A 20,237-nucleotide genomic window follows, 5' to 3' on the forward strand; every position below is an offset into this window, starting at 1 on the left:
GGGCCAAGGCCCTAGTTTTAAGCTTTTTCTAGCATAAACCCACCCAAGAAAGGGAAGCAGGTGAGCACACCGGAGCTCAAAGCTCACACATAATACTCAAAACTTACAGAATAGACCCATTCTGCTCTGATTCTCTGGATTCTATGTCCTAGATCATGGCAGTCTTAGATGGGACTGACCATGCACCAAGTCAGGACATTCAAGTACAATCTCATACTGAGGATCCCGTGACCTCATCAAGGACTGAAGATCTCTCACTGTCCTGCCTTGACACCGAGCAGTCAGGTGAGATCTAGTTATGCAACCAAAGGATATGGGAATGAATGAATTTCTCAGCCAAGGGATGCAGACTGGAGGGCTCTAGGTCCCTCTCTTTCGGGAAGGAGAAAAGGGCTGATCCATCTCAGGAATGTTCCTGGGTTGTGAGTATCCTCAAAGAAACAACCCTGCTCAGGCCCAGTGCCTCTGGTTTTTCCACCAGCCTCGACCTTCAGTCCGCCCTCTCTAAATTGCATATCTGCCATCTAGACTAAAGCCTTAGAAAGCAAGGAGACCCACCTCTACCTCTGACAATGGTAGTCACGGGACCCTAGAGTCCCATAGAGGAAGTCTCAGAGCAACACTGGTCTGACTCCTGCCCTCATTCCCTGGCTTTCCTGTGCCAGTGCCCTGGTTACCTCTGTCTCTGGTTGAGGAATGAACACTGAGGGTGTCATCTTCAGATTGAGCCAGCAAAAGTCCCAGTCCTCAAGGATGTACTGCACAGGCATCCTGCAGTGGACAACAGTGAGGTCATCAACAGTGAACCCAGAATGGCAGGACTTTTAATAGCCATGTGGCTGGGTTGAAGGCTCTATCACTGATGGTCTAGGTTTTCAGGTGAGGTCATGGTTTCAATGGCCTGACACACTTGATCTGGGATCGTCCTCCCTCTTCATCTTCCTGCTTATCCCTTGCTACCCCACTCTGGACACTCCCTTACCCTATACCTCCCTAGCCCTTGGATACTTTCTTCTTATCTGACCAGAAAATAAACTTGGTGAGCCAGGGGAGATTGAAACTCTGTGACCCACCTTGAGCAATAGTGTCTACCCGAGGCTCTTTCCCTCTGCAGTTGGCGACCACACAGATCCTGGATGTCATGAAGTTGCTGAGGGGACAGTGGCTTGGTCCTTCATACTGGCTTTAGGCTCTGAAACTGTCCCACAGAGATTGTGCATGGTTGGCTCTCTTGATCCAGGGACTCCAAACCAAGGCCTGCATGATCCCTTCTTCCTTCCTTTCCTCCTTTTCTCCCTCCATTCTTTCCTCCTCTCTTTCTCTTTCCTCTCTATGTGTCACTCTTAGGCCTTGAACTCAGATCCTGGGTGCTGTCTCTGAGCCTTTTTACTCAACGCCAACAGTCTAAGGCTTGAGCCACTCATCCACTTATGGCATTTTCTTTTTGGTAGTTAATTGGAGATAAGAGTCTTACAGGCTTTCCTGTATGGACCTCAATCCTCCCCTCTCAGCCTCCTAAGTAGCTAGGATGACAGTAGTGTAGCAATGATATCCAGCTCAAACCAAGATTTCTTCATGTGCTGTGGAACCAGCACTGGTACCTTTAATTGTGTATAACCCCGACCCTCACCCCCGGACCTGGCACCCACTGTAACGGTTTGTTGGATAAATAAATGAGCATCTGTCTATGACAATATTACAGAAAAGTCCCACCCAATTCAGGTAAGCATCCTAGGTGAGGGCAAAGCCTGATGTAGCTCTCCAACAGTTCTCCCTCCTCCCTCTTCCCACCCTCCTGGTGCCACTGCACTTAAATGTTTTGGTTCCAAAGACATGAGCCATGATGTCCTCACTGAATTCCAGGGCCTCTGGGATGTCTATCTTCTCAAAGATCTCTGTCCATCCACTGACCAGCTATGTGGCATTCAATTCCCCACTCAGGTGTGAACAAGGTTGCTGTTAGGTGAGCACCAGGCTCAAGGGGCCTCCTTTCCACTCCCTGGGGCCAGACAGGATGGTCCACCATATCCGGCTCCCAAGTTTCATGTTTCAGAGAAAGAATCCCTGAGGGATCCCGGGTCTCTGAATCTCCCAGAGTCCAGTACAGGTCCTGGGATTTGTCTCTGCTCAGAGCTGGCAGGCTGTGGATGGCAAGGTCACAATCTCTGATCCCCAAGACATCCTTGACTGTGGTGGTCACCCTAGAGAGAGCTGGAGGAGAATCAGCAGCTTCTGGAGAAAGGCAGTCAAAGCACACGTTCATAACAAGAGACCATCTGGCTTGGGAACTCTGCCTGTGCCACTTTGAATGTCTAATTTAATGTCTAAAATGGTCCATCTAATTTGACCCAGAATTCCAGGCATTAGTAGAAATAGCCAGCATCAAGGAAAAAAAAAACCCTGGGAAATCTGGCATTTCACTTGTCCCAATCAAACTTAATGGGTTCCAAAATCAGTAGTCCCCTTTTCCTTCCAGAAAGCCTACAGTAGGTTACAGAAAATGGCATTCAGAGAGCCCTAGCTAACTGCCATGTCCTGATCCCAAGCAGGCTCTAGCAGGGTGAACACATTTGCCTACCATTGCCCAGCTAGAAACAGCCCAGGAGGGACACAGATTGGAGTCTGCAGGATTCGAGGGAGGACTGCCAACCAGTGCACTGCCCTGGGAGTGAATCCATGCCACCATTGGGGGTCTGGAGCCTCCTGTTCAGATGTCGACAGACACTGTCAATGCCCTGGGTAAGATTCCTCTCTCATCCTCGTTCATGGTGAACCATCTGCCATGTCACAGCGTTCATCACTTCCCAGACCGACCTAGATTCACAGCCCCTGCCCTACTCCCCCTATCTCATTCCCTAATTATGTTTGGCAGACACATTCCCAACTTTGAATTAGCTCCAACTACACACATGAGAGCAGACTGTCTGGAAGAGTGAGGCTGTGGTCACATTAGCCTCATCAGCCTTCTGGCTGAAGACAGAAGGGCAGGTGTCCACTCTGGTCTGCAGTTCACACAGGCCTCCTAGGAGAGACCCATATAGGCCCACCAGTTACTGTGGGCTGGAGGAAAGGGGAAGAAAGTGGTGGAAAGGAACATCTACTGAAACCTTCTCTAAAGGAGCCATGAAACGAAAGAGAAAACAAGAATTGTGGCTGAGCTCATACTGGGCATTAATGAAAAAAGGACAACAAATACACACAAATAAAATACTTTTGCTCGGGGTGGGAAGGTAGTTCAGTGGTAGAGCGTTTGCTTTGCATGCATGAGGCCCTGGGTTCGATTCCTCAGCACCACATAAGATAAAAGAAAAAAGCCGGAAGTGGTGCTGTGGCTCAAGTGGTAGAGTGCTAGCCTTGAGCTGAAGAGCTGAGTGAGCTGAAGAGCTAAGGGACAGCGCACAGGCCAGAGTTCAGACCCCACAACCCGACCCCACCCCAAAATGCGTTTGTTCTTTTTAGACATGGTGACTGTACAATGAGAAATTGATCTCTCTCTCTCTTTCTCTTTCTCTTTCTCTTTCTCTTTCTCTGTCTCTGTCTCTGTCTCTGTCTCTGTCTCTGTCTCTGTCTCTGTCTCTGTCTCTCTGTCTCTCTGTCTCTCTGTCTCTCTGTCTCTCTGTCTCTCTGTCTCTCTCTCTCTCTCTCTCTCTCTCTCTCTCTCTCTCTCTCTCTCTCTCTCTCTCATACACACCTAAACACACAGACTCAGAGCAGTGCCTCTCCTGAATTTGTTGGTTTCTCATCTGGGCAATGTACCAGCTCAAGCACGGGGGTTCTCTTGTCAGAACCAGGGGCAACCACCCAAGGGGAACAATGCTCTAATAATGCAGAACCACCCTGCCTCCCCCTTTCTCCAGGGACAGACCCTTAACCTTGGGAACAACTAGCCTTGACTCCCCATTCACCAAAACCCTAGGCCAGGACGCTGGGTGAAGGAGTCCCCAGACATGTGGCTCCTCAGAGCCTGGACAGAAAACAAAGCAGGGGGTCATGGTGCCTCCAGAGAGGTGTCTGACCTGGGGTGGAGGGGGGTTGTTGGGGACTTTGATGGGGTCCTAAATGCTATATACATGGATGGACTCCCTGCTTCCAGCCTACATACTTCTGGGCGACTTGGCAGATTCTTGGGGAGTACAAGGAGACCAGATGGACTGGAAGCACTAGCAGAAGCTGAGAGACCTGGGAAATGTGATCACCCAGTCAGAACTGTTGACAGCTGGGGTTGGGGGTACAGGCCAGTTGTATGTGTGTCAGAGGTGGTGTGGGGAGGTAGCAGGGGGTGGATCGCGGGGTGCTGGCCTGCAGGGCGTCCACTTACGTGTGCTGCTGGAAGAAGCTGTAGGCTGTGATCAGGTGCTCACCCAGAGTCTGAGGATCTGGGGCCGGGACCAAATAAGGGCCACAAGCAAGCCAGGGGTGCACCATCTCCGCCAAGTGACTGCAAGAAGCTCTGCGGATCAGAGCTGGCAGCACCATGTTTGAAAAGCAGCCTTACTGGGAGGAGGCGGTGCTCTGCTGGCACTTGGGGGGGCTGCATGCAGCCTCTGCTCCTTCTCCTCAGATGCCACAGCCTCAGCAGCCATAGATGCCTCGCCGCCACATGCTCTGCACTTCCGACCAGGACCCAGGCTATGATCAGAGCAGCCGCCAGCCACTGAAGCCGTTTCCACTGTTGCCTGTGCTCATGCTCTCTCTTCTCTCAGCTCTCTCTTGGCCCCACACTCCTCTCCTGGGCAACCCCATCCTGAGGCACATGCGCCCCTGCCCCCTTGACCCCTGGCCATTGTTGCCACCAAAGTGTGCCCCTGGACCCCGACCCCTGCTCCCCTGGACCCTGCCCCCCACCCCTGGCCACAATCGCAGCCCCTGACTAGGTCCTAAGGCTTCCAGATCATGGCAATTGCAGCCTTACCTCAGCTCAGCACTACCCCTCACCCCCAGTACCGGCCCAGGAGATTGAATCTCCCCTCAGCCCCACCACTGGAGGAGACTCTCCTCCATCCCCCTCCACTCCACACACCAAGCAGGTGCATCGTGAAGCTCCTGTGTGTATGTGTGTGTGTGTGTGTGTGTGTGTGTGTGTGTGTGTGAGTGCTGGGGATATGGGTTAGGAACTGAAGTGATACATTATACTCAGAACTAAATTGAAGGAGGAATCCAAAATTAGTTACCAATGTTTTAAAAATGCAAGCTAAAGGAAACAATTTATGAAAAAATCAGCATTTACATTAAATACAGAATCAGTATGACTGATATTCCTTTTATCCCAGTTGCAATACGGCTTGCATGATCACTTTTCTGGTTCTATGTTTAGTTAGGTCTTGATATTTAGCTGAAGTTCTGTTCTTTCATATATTCATTTGTCAGATCAAAGAGGAAATTAATTCCATGCCGCAGTCAGCATCCATAATAACGATATAGTTGTATCCTGCTACTTTGCCAAAGTTTCAAATCAGCTTGCGTAACTTGAGTCTTTTTTGGATCTAACTAAATAGGTATGCAATTTTGTCAGTACTAGAAAGATTTTGATCACCACTTATTAAAATAGTATTTTCTAGAAACTACTTCTATCTTTTCATGAAATTTTCAATGTCATTTATATCATGGGTTGATGTTTTCCTTTAGATAACCTACATTCAGTCTTCTACAATTTGGAGTAGTTTAAAATTATGTACACTCAAGTACCCTGCTCAGATTCTATTATTTGCATATTTTGTTCTTGTTAAATCAGTAGGATTTAGGTCTCAATATGGATACCATTGGTCTTATTCATTGCATTTCTGAATTTTTTAAGTATGTCATGATTTTTGTTATTTTATTCTTTTAATATGTGCAGCTCTCACTCCACATACAGTCACATTTGTTTTAAACAATTTGACCCATTCACGTGATTTGCTATATTACATTCATCTAGATGAATTTAATTACAAATTAACACAACCATATTTCTGAGACACAGTTATCTTTATGGATCTACTCAAGGGTAACATGTATTTCAGGTTTTTGTGCTTAAAAACAAACAGGCACAACAAGTTTTTGTTCCTGGGGGAGTTCTACTTTGTTGGTTGTTTTTCCACCTGTGGTGACTTCAACATATGTGTGCATTTTATTTCAGTTGTTTTGTGTCTATATTTTGTTTCATTTAACAGAAAATACATAAATAATCAGTGATTTAGAACTTTTCCAAATAGATTTCTAAGAGAGATAATTGAAGTTTTGTGATATCTGGACCGGGTAGGTCTTCTTAATGGAGGGGGTAGCAGAATAACAGACACATTCTTTGACATGATTTGAATTCTTCCTCCTCTTGCCTCACTATTTCCAATAATATTACTTCAAAGCCTTTAGTGGAAAGAAAATAAATTTGTCTGTATGGACTCATAAATTTTGCTTTAATTAGGACACACAACACATTTATATTTGATTTTAACTCTAAAATCTTCTTTCCTTCTTTTAAAATCACAGATGTGAATTTATAATGCTAAAATACCATCTAATAATTTATATGAAATGATCCAAACTATTTTCACTTCACACTATATGTAATATAGAGTGTAATAATAGTGAGTAATGGAGTATGTAATAATTTACTTTGGGGAAAGCTAATTACAGTGGATTTTGTGAGATACTGAGTAATAGTAAAAATTATGTTTGATTCTATTAAAAAGTTCACGGTAACATCTAAAAATAACTCATAGTTATAAACTAATACTAAAAAGTAAGATTGTTTATTGGAAAAAGCCAGAAGTTTCAATAAGCTTGCTTTTTACAAATTGACTTGGATCTGGGCTTTGGTGGCTCATGCCTGTAATCCTAGCTACTCAGGAGTCTCAGATTGAGGATAGTGGTTCAAAGCCAGCCTGGGCAGAAAAGTCTGTGAGACTCTTATCTCCAATAACCCACTTGAAAAGTAGAAACGGCACTGTGGCTCAAGTGGTACAGTGGTATCAATGAGCTGAAGAGCTGAGAGACATCGCCCAGGCCCAGAATTTAAGCTGCACGACCAACAACAACAACAAAAAATTGACATGGATTTTTACTTTAAATTTCATGATTTTTTTTATTGTGAAAATACGTACAGAGGGGTTACAATTACATGAGCAAGGAAATGATTACATTTCTTATCAAGCATTGTTGCCCCTCCTTTGTTTCCCCTTACCATCTCTTCCCAACTCCCCACCCCCAAACCAACCCATGCGCCAAAGTTGTAAAGTTTGTTTTCCAACATAACGTGTTGAACATCTGATTGTTGCAATGGGTCCACCTGTATCCCTATTTAAAGAATTTGTTTTTCCCTTCTCCTCCACAAATTATACCAACATCAAACACAGTGAAAACAAGGGTTATACCATGGGGGAGGGACATACAAAGAAATCATCTTAGAAATATGCTAGAAACAATAGCAAGAGAAAAAAAAAACCATTTGAGTTCTTATCTTTCGCCTAATGCCAACTTATCTGACCATTCCTGCTTGATTCAAAAATATACTAGTTATTGTAGATAAGGGAAACCATGGGACCTATATTTATTTGGGCCTTATATAATATATATTAATATATTATATTAATTATTATATTAATTGATTTGCATATATTGAATCAGCTTTGCATCCCTGAAATGAATCCTGTTTGATCGTGGTGTATGATTTTTTGGATGAATTCTTGAAGTCGATTGGCCAAAATTTTGTTGAGAAGTTTTGCATCAATGTTCATCAAAGAAATGAGTCTCTAGTTCTCTTTCTTTGATGAGTCCCTGCCTGGTTTTAGGATGAGGGTTAGGATGTCTTCATAGAATGAGTTCCATGTGCACTTTCTCTTTCAATTTCATTAAAGAGTTGGAGGGTATTGGTGTGAGCTCTGCTTTGAAGGCCTTGTAGAATTCCACTGTAATCCATTGGTCCTTAGATGGGAGTTCTCTTATTGCTGCTTCTATCTCCATGCATGATATGGGCCTGTTAATTCAATTTAACTCATCTTGGTTTAGTTTTGGCATGTCAATATTTGCTAGGAAAAGGTCCATTTCTACCAGGTTCTCAAACTTATTAGCATAAAGATTTGAGAAGTATTCCCTTATAATGTTCTGGATTTTTGGTTGTTTCTGTGGTGATGTTTCCATTCTCATCTCTGAGTTTGTTTATTTCTGTGTGCGCTCTTCTTTTTCTGATAAGATTTGCTAAACGTTTGTCAATTTTTGTTAATTTTTTTGAAGAACCAACTCTTTGTTTTGATGATTCTTTCTAATTTTTTTTTTGGATTCTAATTCGTTTAATTCTGATTTAATTTTAATTACTTCTTTCAATCTACTGGATTGGGGTTTATTTTGTTGCTCTTTTTCAATGAGGTTCAGATATCTCATTAATTGTTGGTTTCAGATCTCTCTAATTTGTTGATGTAGGAACTCAGAGGTATAAAATTGCCTCTGAGTACTGCATTTCCTGTGTCCCAGAGGTGCTGGTAATTTATGTGTTCATTTTTGTGGACTATCATGAGCATTTGCATTTCCTTTCTAATCTCTTCCATGACCCACTGGTGATTCAACTGTGTGTTGTTCAGCCTCCATGTGTTACAGGACTTTCTTTGGTGGCTTTCAGTATTGAGTTCTAATTTAATTCCCTTGGATCCTGTTTCTTGGCCTTTATTGTGCTCTTGTTGGTTTTCTATGTGTAGGACATGTTTAAGTATCTTTTGTCAGTCTGGTTTGGTGGTTCTAAAAGCTTGTATCTGAATAGGCCTATCTTTTTGCATGTTTGGGAAATTCTCTGCTACGATTCTGTGAAATAAATTTCCTAAACCGTTAACTTCTGTCTCTAGGTGCTCCTCTACACCCATTACCCTCAGATTAGGCCTTCTGATGGTGCTTTCCAAATGTTGAATAGATCTATCATATTTCTTGGATTTGTCTTGCATAGTTATACATTCTTTCTCTATAATATCTAAGCTGTCTTCAATTCCCGAGATCCGATCTTCTACATGGTCTAACCAACTGTCAAGACTTTCTACTTTGTTTTTTATTTCTTTTCCTTCTAATTGTTTGGCTTTGCTGGCTTCAAATTCTTTGTTGCAGCTTTGTTTTAGGTCTTGTATGAACTTTACTTCCTTAATTTGGTGGTCAGTGTTTCTTCTCAAATCACTTAGTTGATTCGTTATGGTTTCCTTGGACTCCCATTACTTTTCTTGGGCTCCATTGAGCATTCCCTTTGTGGTCTCCCTTAATTCATTCAGCTGTCTGCTCATGGATTCCATGAATGCCTTTATTGATCTTGCTCTATTCTCATCCTTCTCTCGCAAATCCTGTATTACTCTTTGAACAGCTTCCTCATAATCATGCAATTCCTGTCTTTCTCTTTGACTGATCTCAGCCTTCTCATGCAATTTCTGTATTTCTCTTTGACTGTTTTTAACCTGCTCATGCAATTCCTGTATTAATCTTTGAGTAGCTTCCTCATGCTCACAAGATTCCTGTATTAATCTTTGGTTTGCCACCTCTCGCTCTCTATCTCGCTCACACTGAGTCTTTTGCAACCTTTCAATCTATTCATTCACCATGTATACCAGTAAGGCTTGTAGAGCTTTTTGGGTACTCTCTTCTGGATTATTCATTAATATTCTGTCACCTGATTATCATGAGTGGGAATTCACATACCCAGACTTGCCATTTTTTTGCGTTTTCTGGCTTGTTCTGCCCATTTGGTATGAAAGTAAACCAATTTTGTGCTAGACCACTATTTTAAGGCAAGCATCAACCGGAGTCCTGTAGTTGCACAGTCAAAATGGCTGCAGATACAATCTAGTACATCAGATACAATCTATTCATCATCAAACAACCATGGACTAATAGGGTAATAAAAGCAAAAAGGATTTGACACACCAGAAATTATTAGGTTTAGGGAGAATTGTGGAGAAAAATAGGATTAGAGGGATGTGGAGAGGTAAAAGAAGAGTGAATTTGGGCTGGGAAGGTGGCTCAGTGGTAGAGTGCTTGCCTTGCATGCCTGAGGCCCTGGGTTCGATTCCTCAGCACCACATAAGCAAAAAGAAAAAAGCTGGAAGTGGCGCTGTGGCTCAAGTGGTAGAGTGCTAGCCTTGAGCTGAAGAGCTGAGGGACAGCTCCCAGGCCCAGAGTTCAGGTCCCACGACTGGATCCCTCCCCAAAAAAATTTTTTAAAAAAAGAAATCTGGTGGAAAAAAAGAGTGAATTTAACCAAGTCCTAATCTCTGAGAGGGAAATGCATTGTACAGAATGATTGGAGAGAGATTTTTTAAAAATAAAGAAAAAATGGATAAACAAAAATTTAAATCTAAGAAGTGAAACACTTAAAAATTATGTAACTTTAAAGAAATGATATGGAGAGAAGAAAAGGATAGGTTGAGAGGAGAGGAGGGATAGAAAGGAAACATGAAAAAATAAAAAATAAAAGAAAATTAAAATTAGTTAATTGAAAATTATACTGGTATAAAGAGATAATACTGCCATTAAAGAAATTAAGCCTAAGATTTTTTGAATAGAGTAATAAATTTCAGGATTAAGTATGTACACAATGGGGGATAAGGTCTAATAATTGACCACTGGTATGTATCTGGGGACGAGCAGAACAGCAATTATGTCAAACAAAAAGAAAGAGAGAGAGAAAGAAATGAAAACAATAAAAAAAGGACCAAAAGGTCAAAAGAGATTAAACCCACACACACACATCAAAAATAAAAATTATGAGAAAAAATTAACATCAAACACTTTTAAAAATTGAAAAAATGGTTAAAAAGAAGAGTTCTTTTATTTGGGTTTTTTTTGGAGGGGGGATGATAAGACCCTGTATCTCTCCTGTGTCTATAACGTATCTCTTGGTGGAGTCTCTGGTGTGCTTGTGGTGTTTAGTTTTCATTTTGCTTGACTTGTTTCTTAAGTCAGTTTTTTTTTGTGCAGGCAGAAAAATGCTCTGCTTTACCCAGGATTTTGTGATCCTCTTCCCAGGCTATTCAGTGGGAGGGAGATATGCTTTGAATATCACCAAAGAGGGAGATGGCAGTTTCCTCCAGTGTGTAAATGCCGTGATGAGGTAGGGTTGGGGCCTTTCAGAAAATGGTAGCTTTTCCCTGAGGGGCAACTCCTGAAACACTCATGGAACCCATTCTCAGGGTTTTTGTGATTTTTTTTTTTTTTTTACTTAGTTTCAATTGTTTCTCTAGGCTGTTGTAGGGAGGGGCAGCCTCTGGCTCTGTTTACCATGTGAAGGACATCACTCCACAGAGGCTCCACTGGCTTGGTGGGGTGACATTCCCCTGTGTGGAGCTGAGCCTGACAGGTCATGTCTACTTCCTGTGACCTACTAAATGACTCTTTTTTTTTCTTCCAAGGCCTGAATTGGAGCTAGCTGCTCAGCCCTGGGGAGGTCAGTAACATAGATGGAGATCTCTGGTAGTGGGGGAGGGGCGGCCTTCCCTCCTCTGATCCCTGAGAAGGAGTAAGGATGTCAGGATTCTACTCATGTAAGAGTGTTGGTTCCTGGGTCATCTCTGGTCTGTGATCTGCAGGATGAAGATATCTGCTCCTTGTCAGTTCTTGCTGGTGTTGAGTAGAATCTGCTCACCAGCCACATCTGGGGCCTTTGTCATGGACTCTCTCTGTAGGTATGGTGGCTATAGCCACTGGCGCTGTACCTACTGCCACCTCAGCTGTGGCTACTGGCAAGTGCTCAGATCTGTCATCTTGCCTGGATTTTCCATCTTTGGCCAAACTCACTGTACTGTGATGGCACACTTGGTGTAACTGGAACATTTAAACTACTTTCTATGTAAGAGCTTGTTTACCCTCCAGCTTCTCCTCCTCCATCTTCCCCCAAAACCTCACGATTTTTTTGTGTGTTTTTTTAGTGAAAAATGTTTTTGGTGTTTATAGTTTGGTTTGGCATAAAATGAGCCTACTATTGTCTTAATTTAATAAAAAAAAATTTCTGATTCTATGACAGCATAAATTTTGTGGGTAATGGTTAAGACTAGGTTGACTTTCTGAAAAAAAAATCACCACCCATAAAAGAGGAACAAAAAGAAAATAACATATGACAGGAAACATTAATCTTAATGGACTAATAGTCTGTCAGTTTGATTTAACTTTTAATCAAAAATTAAAGTAATACTTGATAACGTTTTATTAACATATTTAAATTTCTTCATTCTTGTCATTTAAGATTCACTTTATAAAGAAATTCAACAGGTGACAGTGTTTTTTCATGACTTTTCCAAAGAAATGATCATTTCATCATTATAGTGTATAGCACAATATACCCAGAAAGCATTTAAGGAAAAATGTTTTCCCATTCTTTGGTTTGCTTCAGTCTGTATTTAAAGCTGCATACCACATTTTACACACTCTATTGTCTGTCTTCTCATTTGAAACATTTCAATAAGTTTTCTTTCCCTAGTTTGTCAGCCAGCAAATCTTTATAAAACAACATGCTTTCATTCATTGTGCTTTCCAAAATATATCTTACAAATGCCAAAACGAAGCACAATCGGAAACATCTGTGGATTTTTCCACCTAGAGTACAAAGTAATCACTTTCCAAACTCCTTAGAACCAGCTGTTCACTGGCATTAATTGTGCTGTCACTTCCATGCTTTAAAACAACAGCATTTGACAATGGCGTACATTTTAATTGGTTTACCACATTTGGTTTGTTTTCAGCAAGGACTGTCTTCACGGAAGATGGTAATGGATGAGGTTTGTAATTATGTATTTTGAAAGGGCTCTAAGTTGTGGATATAGAATATCCATTTCAGTGACTAAATATTTAAATTAAATCCTATAATGGATACTCCTTCAATTTTCTGATTAAAGTGTTCTACAATCTAGATATTTTTTAAGGAAATATTGTAATTGTTTCCTTGGTGACAACGTAATTGGAAGACTTAAAATTTTCTTTTTTTTTTTATAGTGAAAACGCTGTACAGAGGGGTTACAATTACATGGGCAAGATAATGAGTACATTTCTTTTTTTTTCTTTTTCTTTCTTTTTTTTTGGGGGGGGGGTTCTGGTCTTGGGGCCTGGGCGCTGTCCCTCAGCTCTTCAGCTCAAGGCTAGTGCTCTACCACTTGAGCCACAGCACCACTTCTGGCTTTTTTCTTTTTGCTTATGTGGTGCTGACGAATCGAACCCAGGGCCTTGAGCATGCAAGGCAAGCGCTCTACCACTGAGCCACCTTCCTAGCCCATGAGTGCATTTCTTATCAAGCATTGTAGCCTCCTCCTTGGTTCCCCCTTCCCATCCCTTCCCTTCCCATCCTTCCACCCCCTCCCCCTCCACGCAATCCTCCTCCCCGCCCCCACCAAAGTTGTAAAGTTCGTTTTTCCATATAACGACTTGTACATCTCATTGTTCCAAAGGATCCAACTGTACCCCTATTTAAACGATTTGTTTTTTTCCTTCCCTTCCACAAATTATACCAACCTCAAATACAGTGAAAGCAGGGTTATACCATGGGGGAGGGACATACAAAGCAACAAAGAAATAATCTTATAAATGTGTAGAAACAATCACCTGAAAGAAAAAAAAATTGAATACATATATTAGGGTTCACTTCCCTAAAATCAACTTATCTGACCTTTTCTGCTTGACTCAGACATATACTAGTTATTGCAAATAAGGGAAACCATGAGACCTAAGTTTCTTTGGTACCGGATTACTTCACTTAATATGAATTTTTTTCTATGGAAGACTTAAAATTTTCATATACTATTGCCGTCTTAAATGAAGTGAATGTACCTGGGTTTGCATACAGAACTTTTGGGACAGCATTAATGTTTGAATCTTTGATGGGATTTGATTGGGAATTGTGGCAGGCTTTCATGGTATGAGAAGAAAAAGGATCTGATTGGAATTTATAGCAATATCTAGTTGCTTCCATCCCTGGACAAGTCATTATCATTGGTGAAGATGTTGCCATTTGAATTTACAATGCCCCAGAAATACCTATGTGTTAAAGAAAAATGACTTTCCATTTCCTCCCAGACTGTGGAGAATACCTGAATAGTTCTTCTGGAGATTAAGTTCTTCAGAATAAAACCTATGAGAACATGCACTCTCATATTCTTTCTTCTTTTCTCTTTTAATCATTCTAGGTCAAAAACATTTTTTGTCATACTCCTCACCTTGACATTGTCTTGTCACAGGCCACCAAAACAATAAAACCGACTGAACATACACTGAAACCTTCAAACTTATAAATCTGAGTAAGCCTTTCTGTTTAATAAATGGACAATATCATTTACTATGGTAGGTTATAAAGCTAACACAGAAATCTAGTCTTTCTAACAATGTAGAGTATATAAAAAATGCTTCATTATAAAATATCTAACTCCAAGTTATATTTTGTGTTTTTGTTTCTGTAGATCTTAGGGCTTAAACTCATGGCCTGACTGGTCGTTTTGTGTTCAAGGCCAGTGCTCTACATAAAATCTGAACTGGAACTCCTTTTCTCCTGGTGGTTAATTGGAAATAAGAATCTAATGAACTTTCCTATTCTGGCTGGCCTATTCATGTTGCATACTTTATGTAATTCCAATTCTCAGCATTATATACATGTTCCAACTACAATATAAAAAACTTAAAATATACTAAGGATATTTGTAAAGTATAAAATGAGGGAAGAATTTTCATCCTTTAGAAATCTATGCAAAATCTATGCTAAACTATTGATATTTTACTGGACCTTTCCTGCAACCAGTTTGATATAGTTTAATACTTGTCACACAAACTTTCTCTGTATTCTACTGCATATATACTTTTTCACGTATGTTTGTATATGTATACATATATATATCTATCTATATATGTTCCAATGTGCATCATCGGACTTGAAACTGCTTTGTTTTGCTGTTCAGCAATGAACCTTGTCGGCTCATTCTGTGACAATATCTGTTCTCATTTTCATCATTCCTTTATTTACCAAATCATCAGCCTTCTAAAATCAGCTTCATTTCTTGGGTAAGGTTACCAATCAGTCCAACTAATATCCACCCAGAGGCTTTTAATAAAGCAAGTTTTAAGGAAGAATATAACATGAAGTGACAACTACAGAAATTCCACAGAGACCTGACATCTTTCACATTTCTGTCTTCCTTCTCTTCTCATACTTCAGAAAGTATTGACTAACACTATAAATATACTGCAATTATAAGTTAAGGATCAGTGTTTTCTTTCCAACCTGAAGCCTTCTTTTCCATGATTCTTGACATAAACTTTTTGGAAGATTTTTTGGATTGTGATGGGATTCCACCCAAAACAAAGCCATGTATATCAAGAAAGTCAATGTTTTCAACTCAGAGTACTAAACAAAAGAGGGAGAAAATTAAGGTTAGCTATATATGTTAAGCACAAATATAGGCAATACCAAGATATCTTAAAATTGTATACTTTTACTGGATAAAGTGGCTCAAACCTGTAATATTATCTACTTAGAAAACAGAGATTAGAGAATTTCAGTTCCAGGCAAGCCCAGACCAAAAAAAAAAAAAAAAGAAGAAGAAGTTTCAGAAACTCTAACCATTTGATGGGTGCTATGTGTTTCGCTTGTGTTAGGAGGACCACAGTCCAAGCAGAACCAGGCATAGTGATACTTACCTCAAAAGAAGCAATCAAGTTACAATCTGCAGGTATGGCAGTAGTAGAGATACCAACGTTGTAAAGTTCCTTTCATTGTTGCAATGGGTCTACTTGTATCCCTATTTAAACATTTTCCCCTTCCCCTCCACAAATTATGCCAACATCAAAAATGTGTGCTTATGTAAGAAATGCATGATTGTAAAATTTCATGACAATTCTTTTGAATTTACATTTTTGTGGAATTGACTAAGAAAATAAATTACACCTTCTATATAAAAAATGTTCTGTGCTTAATCCGGCAGCCTATACACTAACATCGGAATGATACAGAGAAGATTAGCATGGCCCCTGCTCAAGGATGACTCGAAAATTAGTGAAGCAATCCATATTTTTACAACAACAAATGCTGGAGGGGATGGGGCCACCAGGGAACCCTACTGCATTCTTGGTGGGAGTGTAAAAGTCTTCAACCACTTTGGAAAGCAGTATGGAGTTTCCTCAAATGACTCCACATAAAACTCCCCTATGACCCAGCAATCCCACTTTTGTTCATTTACCCAAAGGATCACAAATAAGACCATACTAAAACTACCAGCACAACTATGTTTATTGCAGCATTATTTACCATAGCTAAGATATGGAACCAACCCAGATGCCCCTCAGTAGATGAATGGATCAAGAAAACCTGGTAAATATATACAATTGCATGCTCTGCCTCCATCAGAAAGAATGACATTGCCCAATTTGTTAGAAAATGGAAAGATTTGGAAAAAATTTTTAAGTGAAGTAAGCCAACTCCAAAGAAATATAGGTCCCATGGTTTCTCTTATTTTCAATAGCTAATATATGTCCGGGATTATCAGAAAATGTCTTAAGCTATGTGCATTTGACCAGATAAGATGATGTTAAGCTAAACGAACACCAAGATAGGTACACAAGTGATTCTATCTTGCTATTATTTCTAACATACTTATACTGTACGATGTGATTTTTTTTTTGTTCCTTTATATGTTCCTCAACCACGCTATAACCCCTTTTTTCACTGTATTTGAAGTTGGTGCACCTACATCTTGTATATACGTTTCTCTAATTTGGGGAGAAGAAGAAAACAACAAAATGCTTAAATAGGGATATGGGTTGACCCATTGTAACAATGAGATGCACAAGACGTATGATGAAAAATGAATTTTACAATTTAGGTAGGGGAAGGAGAGAGGAGGAGTGGAGTGTATTTGTGGAGGTGGGAGAGAAGGGATGGTGGGGGAAAAATAAAGGAGGAGGTAGCAATGCTTGTTAGGAAATGTACTCATTACCTTGTTCATGTAAATGTAACCCCTCTGTGCAGTATTTTTAAAATTAAAAAAATGTATAAAAATGTTCTGAGATTGAAGAGTTTATATCCCTTATTTTATCCATATAATCTTGTTAACAAATAAATTAATGCAAAACACTGACACGAGGGTATTTTGAATAAATGTGTGTGTGTGTGTGCACACGGGTACACAAGTGTGTTGGAGTGCTCAGAATTTGAACTCAGGGCTTTAAGGTCTTGCTAGGCCTTTCCTCTCTAGATTGGTGAACTACTATATGAACGACATCTCCACTCCTGGCTCTTTGCTAGTTCATTAAATTTTTTTGAAAAATAATCTCAAAAAATAATTTTGCCCTGATTGGCTTCCAACTGTTATCCACAGATCTCAGCCTCCTGAGTAGATATCTCAAGTAAACAAGATTACGGGTGTGACCAAGCAGCACAAGGTTTTCAGAATAATTTTAAAACTAGAAGAAAATTTACTTCGTGGGGGCCTGTTTTTATCATCTCCTACTTTTAAAGCACTTTGCTTTAAAAGCAAAGGTGAATTTATTAAATTAAATGTGAATTTATTTCTCTTTTGGATTCTTAAAAGACAGAAAGTGATGATATTTAAAAGTTTTGGTACTTTTTAAAAAGAAAAATGGAACTGTAGTACAGAAGAAATTTGGCTGTCTTTGAAACTCAATGTATAAGTTCAATTCTGTGCATGATAATGCAATGTCACCAACACAGTCTGTGTTGAAGACAAATTGTGACAGAAAACAATCATCATCGGCAATAATTGCTATGCTGTTATTTCTTGAGCAATATTAATATTGAATTTAGAGTGTAAGAGAATGGTGAGATTTTACCTACCTTTTCTGAATTGCTGAAAGACTTTTGGAAACTTTGACTCATTTTTTTTCCTCACTGTGTGTATTTGGGCCATGCATTTAGTGCCTTTAATTACAATTTTTCCCAACACTTAAATGGTAATAATATTAGTATTATAGCAAATGTTATCTTAAGAATTAAGAGCAATAAAACTTGTGAAAAACTTAACATAAACTTCTATGAATGAGCTTTTGAGTTTAGCCAACAGTTTTTTAAATACTAAATAAAATGTATTACAGAAACCATTACATGAAGTGAGCAACCAGAAGTAATGTTATCTATTGACAATGCTCTGCTTCCAAGGAAGCCAAGAGGATAACTCTCATGCTGTAAATCAAACTGGTTATCTTATGTCTTGATAGTGTAAAAATATCAGGGACATTTATAAAGAAGGAATGTTGTAGACAGATGTGAAGTCCGTATGAAAATGTACAAAACTGATAAAACGTAAGAGTATCTGAGCAGTATATTTTGTTTTATATAATTTAAGGTACATCACAAAGATAGGGAAAACCTAGAAGAATGAATTCTCTTTTTGAAATTCTATCATAGATCCTTAGCAGGATGAACTCTTTCCTCATTCTTGTAGAGGCATCATCAGATGAGAGGAACTCTTTTTTTGTTTGTTTCCTTCCATTTATTCTTCGGTTTGAAATCTGAACTACATGAGACTGAAAGAAACCAAAATTAGACATGCAGGATTTGGAAAGAGCAATCAACATAAAATAAATAAAGTATATAAAGCTTTGTAAAAGGTCTAACCAAATTAAGTAGTATAGTCTCAAGCATAAACAGAAATTGATTTAAGCAATATCATTTTATTGAAAAGTAAAAAATGTTAGGAGTTGCTTAATTTTTCCTTTCTACTATATTAAATTAAATATTCACTTTGTATAGAGATATTAAAGATGAGATTAACAAGAAACTTGATTTAATATGGACGAAAGTTCTGAATAGACCTGCTTTCCAAAAAGCCCTGAAAATCACCAGTGGGTTTACAAATTTGTGTTTAATACCACTTCTATGCTGGCTTAATGCTTTCTGAACAAAAGTCATTAGAGAAATGCAACTCAAAATTACTATGATACTCCTCCATAACTATTATAACTCTTATCAACAAAATCAAAGGAGTCAGGTGTGGTGGTAAAAGCTTGTAATTCCAAGCATTTAGGGGGTTGGAGTAAGAGGATTTGATTCTAAGGCCAGTCTGGGGTACTGCACATAGGAAAAACCTGCCCTTGAAAATACTCAGAAGGTAAGAATGTTGTGAGAGTGTGGAGGAAAGGAAATTTTGTACTCTCTTGGTCAAAATACAGGTTAATATTCTCATTGTAGAAAGTAGTATGCAGTTTTCTTTCTTTCTTTCTTTCTTTCTTTCTTTCTTTCTTTCTTTCTTTCTTTCTTTCTTTCTTTCTTTCTTTCTTTCTTTCTTTCTTTCTTTCTTTTTGGGGGGTGGTCCGGTTGTGGGGCCTGAACTCTGGGCCTGGGCGCTGTCCCTCAGTTCTTCAGCTCAAGGCTAGCACACTACCACTTGAGCCACAGCACCACTTCTGGCTTTTTTCTATTTGCTTATGTGGTGCTGAGGAATCAAACCCAGAGCCTCATGCATGCAAGGCAAGCGCTCTACCACTGAGCCACCTTCCCAGCCCCAAGTATGCAGTTTTCTAAAGAAATGCAAAGATGAAATATCATTTGAACCACTGATCATGTGATTATCTCTCTGGGTAGCTTGAGTTTTGTGTTTTACAGATACACTTCAGGATTTCTTTTTCATGAATCAAACATGGGAAAGAACTAAATGCAACCTCCCTTAATTCAAAAAAGAATAGAAGCTATATTTATTTGTATTACTGTGCATGAAGAAATCCTGGAGATTTCTGGCTAATTCAGAGGGCCCCATGCAAAAATATAGGACAAGAGGAAAGTAAAACTGTTTTGAAAGTATAATAGGTTATCATTGATGAAAAGGTGTAGTGGTCATTTTTCCTTTTTTTGTGTGTGTGTGCCAGTTGATCAGTGCAGAAGCAAGGCTGTACCCTGGAGCCCTTTCAATATCACCACGTGAACTTCCATTTATGTAGTCCCTGTGGGTGTGGGACCTCTTCAGGTCACCCGTTGAGAAGTGGGGCCCCCTCCCTTGTGGTGGATGTGCAGTGAAGGGATGTGTGTGTGCATGATCCCTACCATTGCCAGATGAGCCCTGTCCACCCTGCCCACCTCCCTTCCCATTCTCACTTGTTCCATTTCACCCAGGATCTGGCAGCCATGGGGCTGGAGTTGAGTCCACTGCTGCCCTCTCCTCTGCCAGGTGTGCTGGTACTGGTCTTTGGTGGTCCTGGGTGCAAGTGCCATCCCAGTGAGACTCTGTTGTGGGGTCACTGCCTGCCCCCATGGGTGTGGGGTGGAGAACACCATGCTTGTACACTGCACAGTCCACAGGAGAAGGAATGCTTGG

At 40.1% G+C, this 20,237-nt stretch overlaps 1 non-coding gene across 1 annotated transcript; it reads left to right on the top strand.

Moving 5' to 3' along the window:
- Positions 1 to 15,880: 15,880 nt before the first annotated feature.
- On the top strand, positions 15,881 to 15,987 carry LOC138807770 (U6 spliceosomal RNA). Its single transcript, XR_011366272.1, has one exon. It is a non-coding gene; the product is annotated as a U6 spliceosomal RNA (small nuclear RNA).
- Positions 15,988 to 20,237: the final 4,250 nt, after the last annotated feature.

The sequence above is a fragment of the Dipodomys merriami genome, unplaced genomic scaffold, assembly GCF_024711535.1.
Source record: "Dipodomys merriami isolate MVZ:Mamm:240054 unplaced genomic scaffold, mDipMer1.0.p SCAF_432, whole genome shotgun sequence".
In the NCBI taxonomy this organism is placed as follows: Eukaryota; Metazoa; Chordata; class Mammalia; order Rodentia; family Heteromyidae; genus Dipodomys; species Dipodomys merriami.